Source organism: Nicotiana tomentosiformis, chromosome 5 (assembly GCF_000390325.3).
Source record: "Nicotiana tomentosiformis chromosome 5, ASM39032v3, whole genome shotgun sequence".
Lineage (NCBI taxonomy): Eukaryota > Viridiplantae > Streptophyta > Magnoliopsida > Solanales > Solanaceae > Nicotiana > Nicotiana tomentosiformis.
In genome coordinates this window covers 53,894,697-53,904,625 of record NC_090816.1, presented here as the reverse complement: position 1 = coordinate 53,904,625, position 9,929 = coordinate 53,894,697, and positions in this window count along the sequence as shown.

Genomic DNA, 9,929 nt, shown 5'->3' with positions numbered 1-9,929 from the left:
TTTTGATGAGCCCTATTTTTATTCAGGGGGTTATGTCACTTGATATTGTATATGGTGTTTTTAGGTACAACCGGGGCCTTCTCACTAGCACATTCATACTACTCTTCTATTTCATTAAAAGGCTTCGTAGACATGATGTGAGTTGTATTTTTATTTGGGAAACACAATCAAGAAGTGTTGTAATTGTCGATCATGTTTCCACTTTTAAACTATGAACATGTAATGTTTTGGAAATCATAAATGAAGTTTCTAAAAGTAATGAAATTGGTATTGTACATGTTATTGTCTCGTTTGTCTAACTCTTGATATTCATCGTCTCATTATTCATGGGTAAGGTTGGGTAGAAGGCATCAAATAGGCTTGCTTGACTAGGATATCTCGGTTGAACGTCGGTCGTGCTCCCCAAGGTCGGGGCGTGACAAGCTTTGTATCAAAGCCGAAGGTTTTAAAGTGTCCTAGGATTTGTCTCAGATCCGTATGTAGTAGAGTCCTTCTTATTGGTGTGCTTTCGGCCATATTTATAATTAGGAGGCTACTCCGGCATTTAGGAATGTCACCTTTCTTTGATATTCTAGATCGTGCGATCGAGCTTGATTAGAATATTGTTCCCTTCTTCACACGTGCATTGTTCTAAATTTTCAGTACATGGCGCCTAGGAAAAAGGCGAGAAGTGGCCAAAATGCTAATGCCACCCGAGAAGTGGCAGTTGATTCTATACATGATCTTATGGGTGAGCGCCCGAGGGGTGAAGATATTCCCTCAACCACAACACCCCCTGATTCTACTACTCCTACTGAGAATGCACTGATTCCTACTCCTGCTGAGAATGCACCGATTCCTCCTCCAACTGATATTCCAATTTCCCCTCCATCCTCGACCACCGATCCTAGTGTCTATGATATAGACCTTAGGGGATCCATACAGATGTTGACCTAGATAGTGGCTTCCCTGGCCCAGAGATTGAATTCTACACCTACTTCTTCCAGTCACCAATGGGATTCTGCTAGTTCTAGGATGAACCGATTCCTCCAATTGGATCCTCTATTCACGGGTACTAAGCCCGAGGAGGACCCCTAGAACTTTATTGATGAAATACATAAGACTCTTCGTGTGATGCGTGCTACTGAGACAGAAGCGGTGGAATTGGCCTCCTATTACTTGAAAGAGGCGGCGCACTCACAGTTTGAATTGTGGGAGGTGTCCCGTGAGGAAGAGAGCCCTTTGGCGAGGTGGAACGAGTTTGCAGATGCTTTTATAGATCATTTCTTGCCTGCCAAGACTAGGGAAGCCCATGTCGCCGAGTTTGAGGACCCAAAGTAAGGTAGTATGAATGTTTTGGATTACCATATGAGATTCGCACATTTGTCTAAGTATGTTGTTCAAATGTTGCCCACTATAGAGGCCAGAGTTCTCCGATTTGTGCAAGGCCTTAGCCCTTTCGATATCAATGAAGCCACTACAATCGCCTTGAATACTAATATGAATTATGGGAAGATGGCTTCATTTTCTCAAGACATAGAGGCAAGAAAATTAAAGAAGGAAATAGAGCGAGAAGCTAGAAAGAAGGCCCGGTCTGTGGGCAACTATAGTGGTTCTTCACGTGGTGGCAGGGGTGGCAGCGGTGGCAGGGCAGTGTTCAGGGGAGGGTCATTTGGAATGTCATAGTCGTTTTCTCAGTGGTCGGCTAGTGCACCAACACCACGGCCCGGTCAGCAGTAGTAGAGTCATTTCAAGCCCAGTCAGGGCAACAAGGGATCTTATCAGCAGGGTCAGTCGGGCAGGGGACTCCAGCCACAGCGAAGGCTCCCATGTCCTAGGTGTGGAAAGATGCACTCAGGTATCTACTACATGTAGTTTTCGATATACTACGTGTGTGGTCTTAGGGGTCACATTTAGAGGGATTGCCCTTCGTCCTGTTAGAGTGCCAGTAGGGGTAGGGCATAGCTGGCTAGGTTAACAACTACTAATTTGGCAACACCTCCTCCAGCTATAGGTACTCCGGCACCCACAGGTCGTGGTGCAACTAGGGGTGGTGCTCAGAGTTCAGGAGGACCCAACATGTTATATGCTATGAAGGGTCACCTGAGTTTAGAGACCCCTAGATGTTGTAATATGTATATTGACCGTCCAATCTCATGATGTTTATGCTCTTATAGATCCTGGTTCAAACTTGTCATAAGTCACTCCTTATGTTGCTATGGAATTCAGGATAGAACCAGAACAACTTCATGATCCATTCTCTTTATCTACTCCAATTGGTGAGTCTATTGTAGCCACGCGGGTTTATAGGGATTGTATTATCATGGTGCATGATCGAGATACCACGACTGACCTCATTGTATTGGTGATGGTTGATTTTGAAGTAATAATAGGGATGGACTGGTTTTATTCATGTTTATCCAATCTTGATTGCCGAACTAGAACCGTTAGGTTTGAGTTTCCTAACAAGCCAGTCATTGAGTGGAAGGGTGACAATGTCAAGCCAAAGGGTAGATTTATTTCTTACCTTAAGGCCACAAATATGATCAACAAGGGGTGTATCTACCACTTGGTCCGAGTCATAGACATCGAGGTTGAGATACCGACACTTGAGTCCGTGCCAGTTGTGAATAAATTTCCATAGATCTTTCCTAATGAGATTCTTGGGATCCCACTAGACAGGGAGATTTATTTTAGGATCGATGTATTTCCAAGAACACATCCTATATCAATTCCACCCTATAACATGGCTCCGTAGGAATTGAAGGAGCCGAAGGAGAAGTTGAAGGATTTGTTAGAAAAGGGTTTCATCCAACCAAGTGTGTCGGCGTGGGGCACACTAGTCCTCTTTGTAAGGAAGAAGGATGGGTCATTGAGGATGTGTATTGACTATCGGCAACTCAACAAGGTCACAATCAAGAATAAGTACCCACTGCCAAAGATAGATGACATGTTCGATCAGTTGCAGGGTGCTAAGTACTTCTCCAAGATTGACTTAAGATCGGGGTATCATCAATTGAAGATCAAGGAGCAGGATATTCCAAAAATAGCTTTCAGAACTCGGTATGGGCACTTCGAGTTTCTGGGGATGTCTTTTGGGGTAACGAATGCCCTGACAGCTTTCATGGATCTTATGAATTGAGTCTTCAAGCGTTTCTAGACTCTTCTGTGATAGTGTTCATCGACGATATCCTTGTGTATTCACGAAGTCGAGAGGACCATGCCGATCATCTTAGGGTAGTTTTGCAAACTTTGAGTCAGTTCAACTTGTATGCAAAGTTTTCGAAGTGTGAGTTTTGGCTTGAATATGTCTCCTTCTTGGGTCATGTCGTCTCTAGTGAGGGAATCAAGGTTGATCATCAAAAGATTGCAACTGTGAAGAATTGGCCTAGACCCATAAGTCCAACAGAGATTCACAGTTTCTTGGGTGTAGCTGGGTACTACAGGAGGTTTGTGGAGGGATTCCCTACTCTTGCCTCTCCATTGACTAAATTGACGTAGAAGGCAGTTAAGTTCCTATGGTCAGATGCTTGTAAAATGAGTTTCCAAGAGTTGAAGTCAAGATTGACTGCGACACCAGTGTTGACCTTACTGGAGGGGTACAGACGGGTTAGTGGTATATTGTGATGCTTCCATGATCGGACTTGGGTGTGTATTAATGCAACATGGCAAGGTGATCACGTATGCTTCTAGACAACTCAAGAATCATGAGAAATATTATCCAACACATGACTTATAGCTAGCGGTGGTGGTGTTTGCATTGAAGATTTTGCATCATTATTTGTATGGGGTCCATGTGGACATATTCTCGAACCATAAGAGTCTTCAATATATCTTCAAGCAGAAGGAGTTGAATCTAAGGCAAAGAAGATGACTTGAGTTACTCAAGGACTAAGACATCGATATTCTATATCATCCGGGGAAGGCTAGTATTGTGGAAGATTCTCTTAGTCGAAAATCTATGGGCAGTTTGGCTCACTTGGATACCAAAAGCCATTGTCTAAGGAAGTTCACCGGTTGGCTAGTTTGGGAGTTCGAGTTACGGACTCTAGAGAAGGTGCAGTGATTGTGCAAAATAGGGCTGAATCGTCACTCGTAGTGTAAGTCAAGGAGAAGCAACATGATGATCCATTATTGGTGCAGTTGAAGGAGGGAATTCATAATCATAAGACAATGGATTTTTCTCTTAGCATGAATGATGGAACGCTAAGGTACCAAGGACAATTGTGTGTTCCGAATGTAGATAGTCTCCGGGAAAGAATCATGACCGAGACTCACAGCTCCAAGTATTCCATGCACCCATGCTCTACGAAGATGTATCTTAACCTCAAGGAGGTGTAGTGGTGGAATGACATGATGAGGGATGTAGCAGACTTTGTGGCAAGATGTCCAAACTTTTAGTAAGTGAAGGCCGAGCACCAAAGGCCCGGTGGTTTGACACAAAATATAGATATTCCCATGTGGATGTGGGAGATGATTAATATGGACTTTGTGATAGGTCTACCTCACACGTCTCAAAATTTTGACTCGATTTGGGTGATTGTGGATATACTGATAAAATCAACACATTTCTTACATGTTAAGGCTACCGATACAACAAAACATTATACTTAGTTGTATATCAAAGAAATAGTCAGGTTGCATGGCGCTCTAGTTTCCATCATCTCAGATCGAGAAGCGCAGTTCACAGCTAATTTCTAGCAAACGTTTCAGCAAGGTTTGGGTACTCAGGTGAATCTTAGCACAACCTTCCATCCGCAAACCGACGAGCAAGCAGAGCAGACTATTCAGACGCTTGAGGATATGTTGCATGCTTGTGTTCTTGACTTAAAAGGAAGATGGAATGATAATTTGTCGCTCATAGAATTTTCCTAAAACAACACCTACCATGACAACATCCAAATGTCATCGTTCAAAGCATTATATGATAGGAGATGTAGATTTGCCATTGGTTGGTTCGAAGTTGGGGAAGCAGAATTGATAGGGACAAACCTCATGCATCATGATATGGAGAAGGTCATGATCATTAAGGAACATTTGAAAACTGCTCAGAGCAGCTAGAAGTCCTATTCGGATGTGCGTCGCAGTGATTTGGAGTTCAAAGAAGATGATTGGGTATTCTTGAAAGTCGTTCCCATGAAGGGCATAATACGATTCGGGAAGAAAGGGAAATTGATTCTGAGTTATATTAGACCATACAGAATTTTTGTAGAGAGTTGGTCAAGTGGCTTACAAGCTCGAGTTACCTCCAGAGATGTCTTTAGTACACCCGATGTTTCATGTATCTATGTTGAAGAAGGTAGTTGAGACCCGTTACTCAATGTTCCGGTAGAGACTATTGCGGTTAATGAAGAATTGACCTATGAGGAGATTTTGGTTTCCATTTTTGATAGACAAGTTCGAAAGTTGAGGAATAAAGTGGTTGCCTCCGTGAAAGTGCTATGGCGAAACCAACAAGTTGAAGAGGCCACTTGGGAGGCCGAGAAAGAGATGAATAAGAAATACCCTCATTTATTTTGTGCAACCATATTGTTGTGTGTTAAAAAAAATAGAATGTTAGGTGTTTACTTGCTATGAATCATGTTCAACTTGTACAATTTATGCTAACAACCCCTTTTGGTAATGTAATGCCTATGATGTTATGGTTGGCATTGTTTTTATGCTATGATACATCGATGTGTTATGAATATGTTGTTGGGATTGGTTTCTAGAGCTCCCTGACAGGTGGATAGGACCAATTATAGGGGAAACTCTGCTGAAATTTTTGAAAATTTGGGAAGTTAGCAAAATTTGGAGCTTTTGGTGTGTGAATGGAGATTTAAGTGATATTGGGCATCTATGGCAGAATCAAACCCTCATTCGAGGATGAATGATCCTAAGCAGGGGAGTATGTAAGGCCCTGTAAAATTTTCTAATGATTTAAGACATTATAGTACACTAACGATAATTGGAAATAATGTTTTTGAGTGCGAAAGGAGACCTATGGGATAGAACCAAATCATTTTGGCATGAAAATACATGTGGAAGGTGTTCTAGAACATATTAAGAAGGTTTATGAGTGGGGAAAAGTTGTTTGGAACGAGTTGGAGGTATCAAGTAGAAAAGATGTCTTAATCCATACAAAACCTAACTTGAATAGATATTACCTTCAAAATATAAAGATATTTTCCACGTAGTGTTTCCCCTAAAGTGTAGCCCTTCGAGTATAGTTTCAAATGCATCAAGTCATTCGTCATTTGGAATTTCCTACTAAAGGTTATGCTTAAATTAATAACGTCAGACCACCCAGTTATTTTGGTGGACAACGAAGCAAGGCTCGCTTTGCCAGATGGGGCGCGAACCCTATCTTCCCTTGTATGCAGTGAACAGCAAATTGAGGCCCACTTCGCAAGACCGGGCGCGCCGCAGCTGGGGTTTCTTTTAAGTCATTCCGGGGGCTCATTTCCCCCATTTCACTTGGACGAATTTTGGAGCCTTCCTCCACTCTCTCAAGACCCCCAACTCCTCCCATCTTCAAGGTAAGAAATCCCCATTATCTTGGTGTGATTCCTATCATTTCCACACTAGAACTAACTCAATCCAAAATGAAATCATTAGATTTTCAAGAAAATTTCTTCAAGAAGTCAAAGGATTGTTTTGCAAGATTTCTTCCAAAAGGTAATTCTACACCATTACACTTACATGGATGGAGTTTTTATGGGTATATGAGTATGAATTAAGTATTGGAACCTATGCGATGGTTATTAGAAGTCGTAAGTTCCCAATTTAAATTCTTAGCAATTGTAGAGATTGAAGAGTGATTATTTGATGGAAGTTTTTCGATGGGTGTGGATGGTTGGACATGCATGTGATGTTGGAAGTTATAAATTACTCAAGGATGATAGGGGGATAAAGTATTGGTAAATGGTGGTAGTTGGATGAACAAATTCTACAGTTAAGAGATTTAGAGATTTATGCCTATTGGGTGTTTGATAAAGTGCCTAAATGGCCCAAATTGTGGAATTTATTACTAATATTGGTCTCATTGGATGTTGTTAGTATAGATTGAAGTTGATTATTGTAGTGGATCATTGTAGTATCAGTAAGGGGTGAATTTGAGGTATGTTGGCTAAACTTCTCTTGTAGAATCAAATCCCACGGTCCCCATATAAATTCCAAGCATGGTTTGTCCTAGTTTCTATTTCCATCACTCCGGATTGCTCCCGATGTATGAATTCTAAATGTTCATGAGATTTATAGACATGTCTAAATTACCAATGCCATGCTCTCTTCTTTGTAAATGTTGAGCAATTTCTGTAATGGTCATATGCACCTGAAAATGAAGTAATGGCTTTTATACCACAAATCTACATGATTGAGATGCTTTAAAAGGTTGAATTAGCAAATGCCCGTGAAGCCCTACACATCCCTTATTTACCATTGCCATGCTATTCTTGTTAAAAATCTTTCAAGCATGGTTAATGTATCAAATGCTACGACCTAAGTTAATGTTTCAATTGCAAATCATTATGCTCCCTTTTGGAAAGAAAATTCAATGTGTTTAAGACTCTAATTACTCATGCATTTAAAGGCGTGGTTTCCAAATGTACTATATATTGATGAACTATGATGATCCTTGGAGGTGAAAGAATGAGAGTAAGAGATATTTCAAATGCGGCCATTGTGCCAATAACGAATATTTCTATGTGTGGCCAAAGGTTCCAATGAAACGAAATATTGTATGAACTGATATGAGATGAATATTTCTTTTATGTAAATATATTCTGGAGTATCATTAGGTCACCGAGGAAGGGTGGGTTTAAATGACCTAAACCCGAAACTACATGTGCCGGTGTAGGAGTGATTGAGGAATAAATTGCCGTGGTGACGTGTTGAGAGTATTCCCCTTAATTTGGATGAAATGGTAGCTAGAAAATGACCATATCAACCCACACAACATTGTGGTTAGACAGATTAGCCGATCGGGCGGTGATCGGACACCATGCCTCACACATAGTGTTGGTGTTGTGTTTCTATGTCTACCCGCAATTACTAGGGTGAGACGGCTTAGCCGATCGGGCAGAGATTGGTTCCCATGCCATAATCATGGTTGTGTGTCGGTACCAAATATCTCACAACTTAAAACATTAATATCTACTTGAAGATTTACCTTGCTCTTGGATTGGCATTTTAATATTATTTGAGTTTCTTATTGATACCATGTCCCTCTCCTTTTATGTTGGTACTCTATTCCATGAGATGGTGTCATGACCCAAACTTATGGGCCGCGATGGGAAACCAGTGCCTTACTCAACCGAGTACCTACGTAACGTATCTTTCGTATCATACTATTATAGGTAATTGAGCCGGAAAGGATGTCATGAGATAACTAGGAAAAACAAAAAAAGGGAATACTCGACATAGGACTTCCAAACATGGAATACAAACTTATACATGTGACATACGGGCCTATAGGATCAAAATGATAATTTGTACACTCAAAACATAAGCCGACAAGGCCATACAATCATCCATATACATGACATATGTCTACAAGCTTCTAAGAGTACATAAACAGTATAAAGGACGAGATACTTCATCAAGCCTCTGATGGCATCCCATCATATCATCTCGGCCTCTGTGGGCGAAATCATCAACGTATACCAGCTGATCAAGTCGTGGTGCGTATATAATTCCATAACCTTCCCCATATCCCATACCCCATATACATATAATATATGCGTATATAACACCATGGGTCAATGTACATGTATAAATGAATGAAATGCATTAGAAGTAAGTCAATAAGATCTCTCGGGATGTCATAAGATCAATATGCCTTCGGTTAATATCATGAAATAAACTTTATTAACTTACGTATTTTCTGAGACCCATGAACAGATGATATAATAATAGAACACATGGGGAATCAAGAACATAGGCACCCTTAGTACTTCTAAGAATAGAGTCATTTGTGAAAGTTCCGCATTTGCTCATTTTGTTTGTATCATATGGATCATGCCAAAAGGAAACAACTCAACTCAATCTACCATAACATAAGGAGATTCAAAGTCATTGATGAGTAAAGGCTAAGTCCGCAGCTTAAACTAGTAACTTGTTTATGTAAATTTGGGCAACATCTCCCCTGTAACAAGGCCCTCCTCCAATACCATATACCAATAACAACAACCAGAAAAATACAATAAGAACAACATTAACAATAGGGTACAAAATATTTCATTAACAAGTCATCAACATATCACGACGAGCGGCAAGCTCGGATTGAATCCCTTTAGCACCCTTCAACCCCATTATCGTTCATTCTTGAAAATAGTAATATATAACTTATAATAACCAATACCTTTTAAAGGATTTCTAACCTTGTACTCAATTTCAATGTTACCCGAAATAGCCTAACACAAGATAATATCACTGTGGGCAACTTCCAAGTGCTGTGTAGCCACTTCTTTCTAGTTACCAATTTCCTCAACAATATTGACATGTAAACCAACATAATCATACTAAAAATATCATAGCCAACTTAGTTTCCATAATTTCTAACCACTTAAAGTCCATATGAGCAACTTTCAAATCAATCCATCAAGAACAACAACATCTCAAGCTAATCCAAGTATTATCTTGTAGTTTATCATCCTAACAACATAAACAACATAGAAGCAAGCTTAATCACAAATAGTAGGCTGTTATACTCATCTTATCCAGTAGCAAAAACTTGAAATTTCAGCCAAACATAGCCCACAATTATCCTCAATGACAACACAACCTCAGAGAGGTGTTGTTATTCACTAGAACTAACTTTTGATGTTGAAATATGGTGTAATCACTTTGGAATCACTTCAAAACCTTATTATATATGTTTAGGAGATTTAGGAGGAGTGTAGGGATGAGTTTGGGTGGAAAAATGAGAAATAAATATCGTCCAAATCGTTTTTAACATGAAGTAGGTCGAC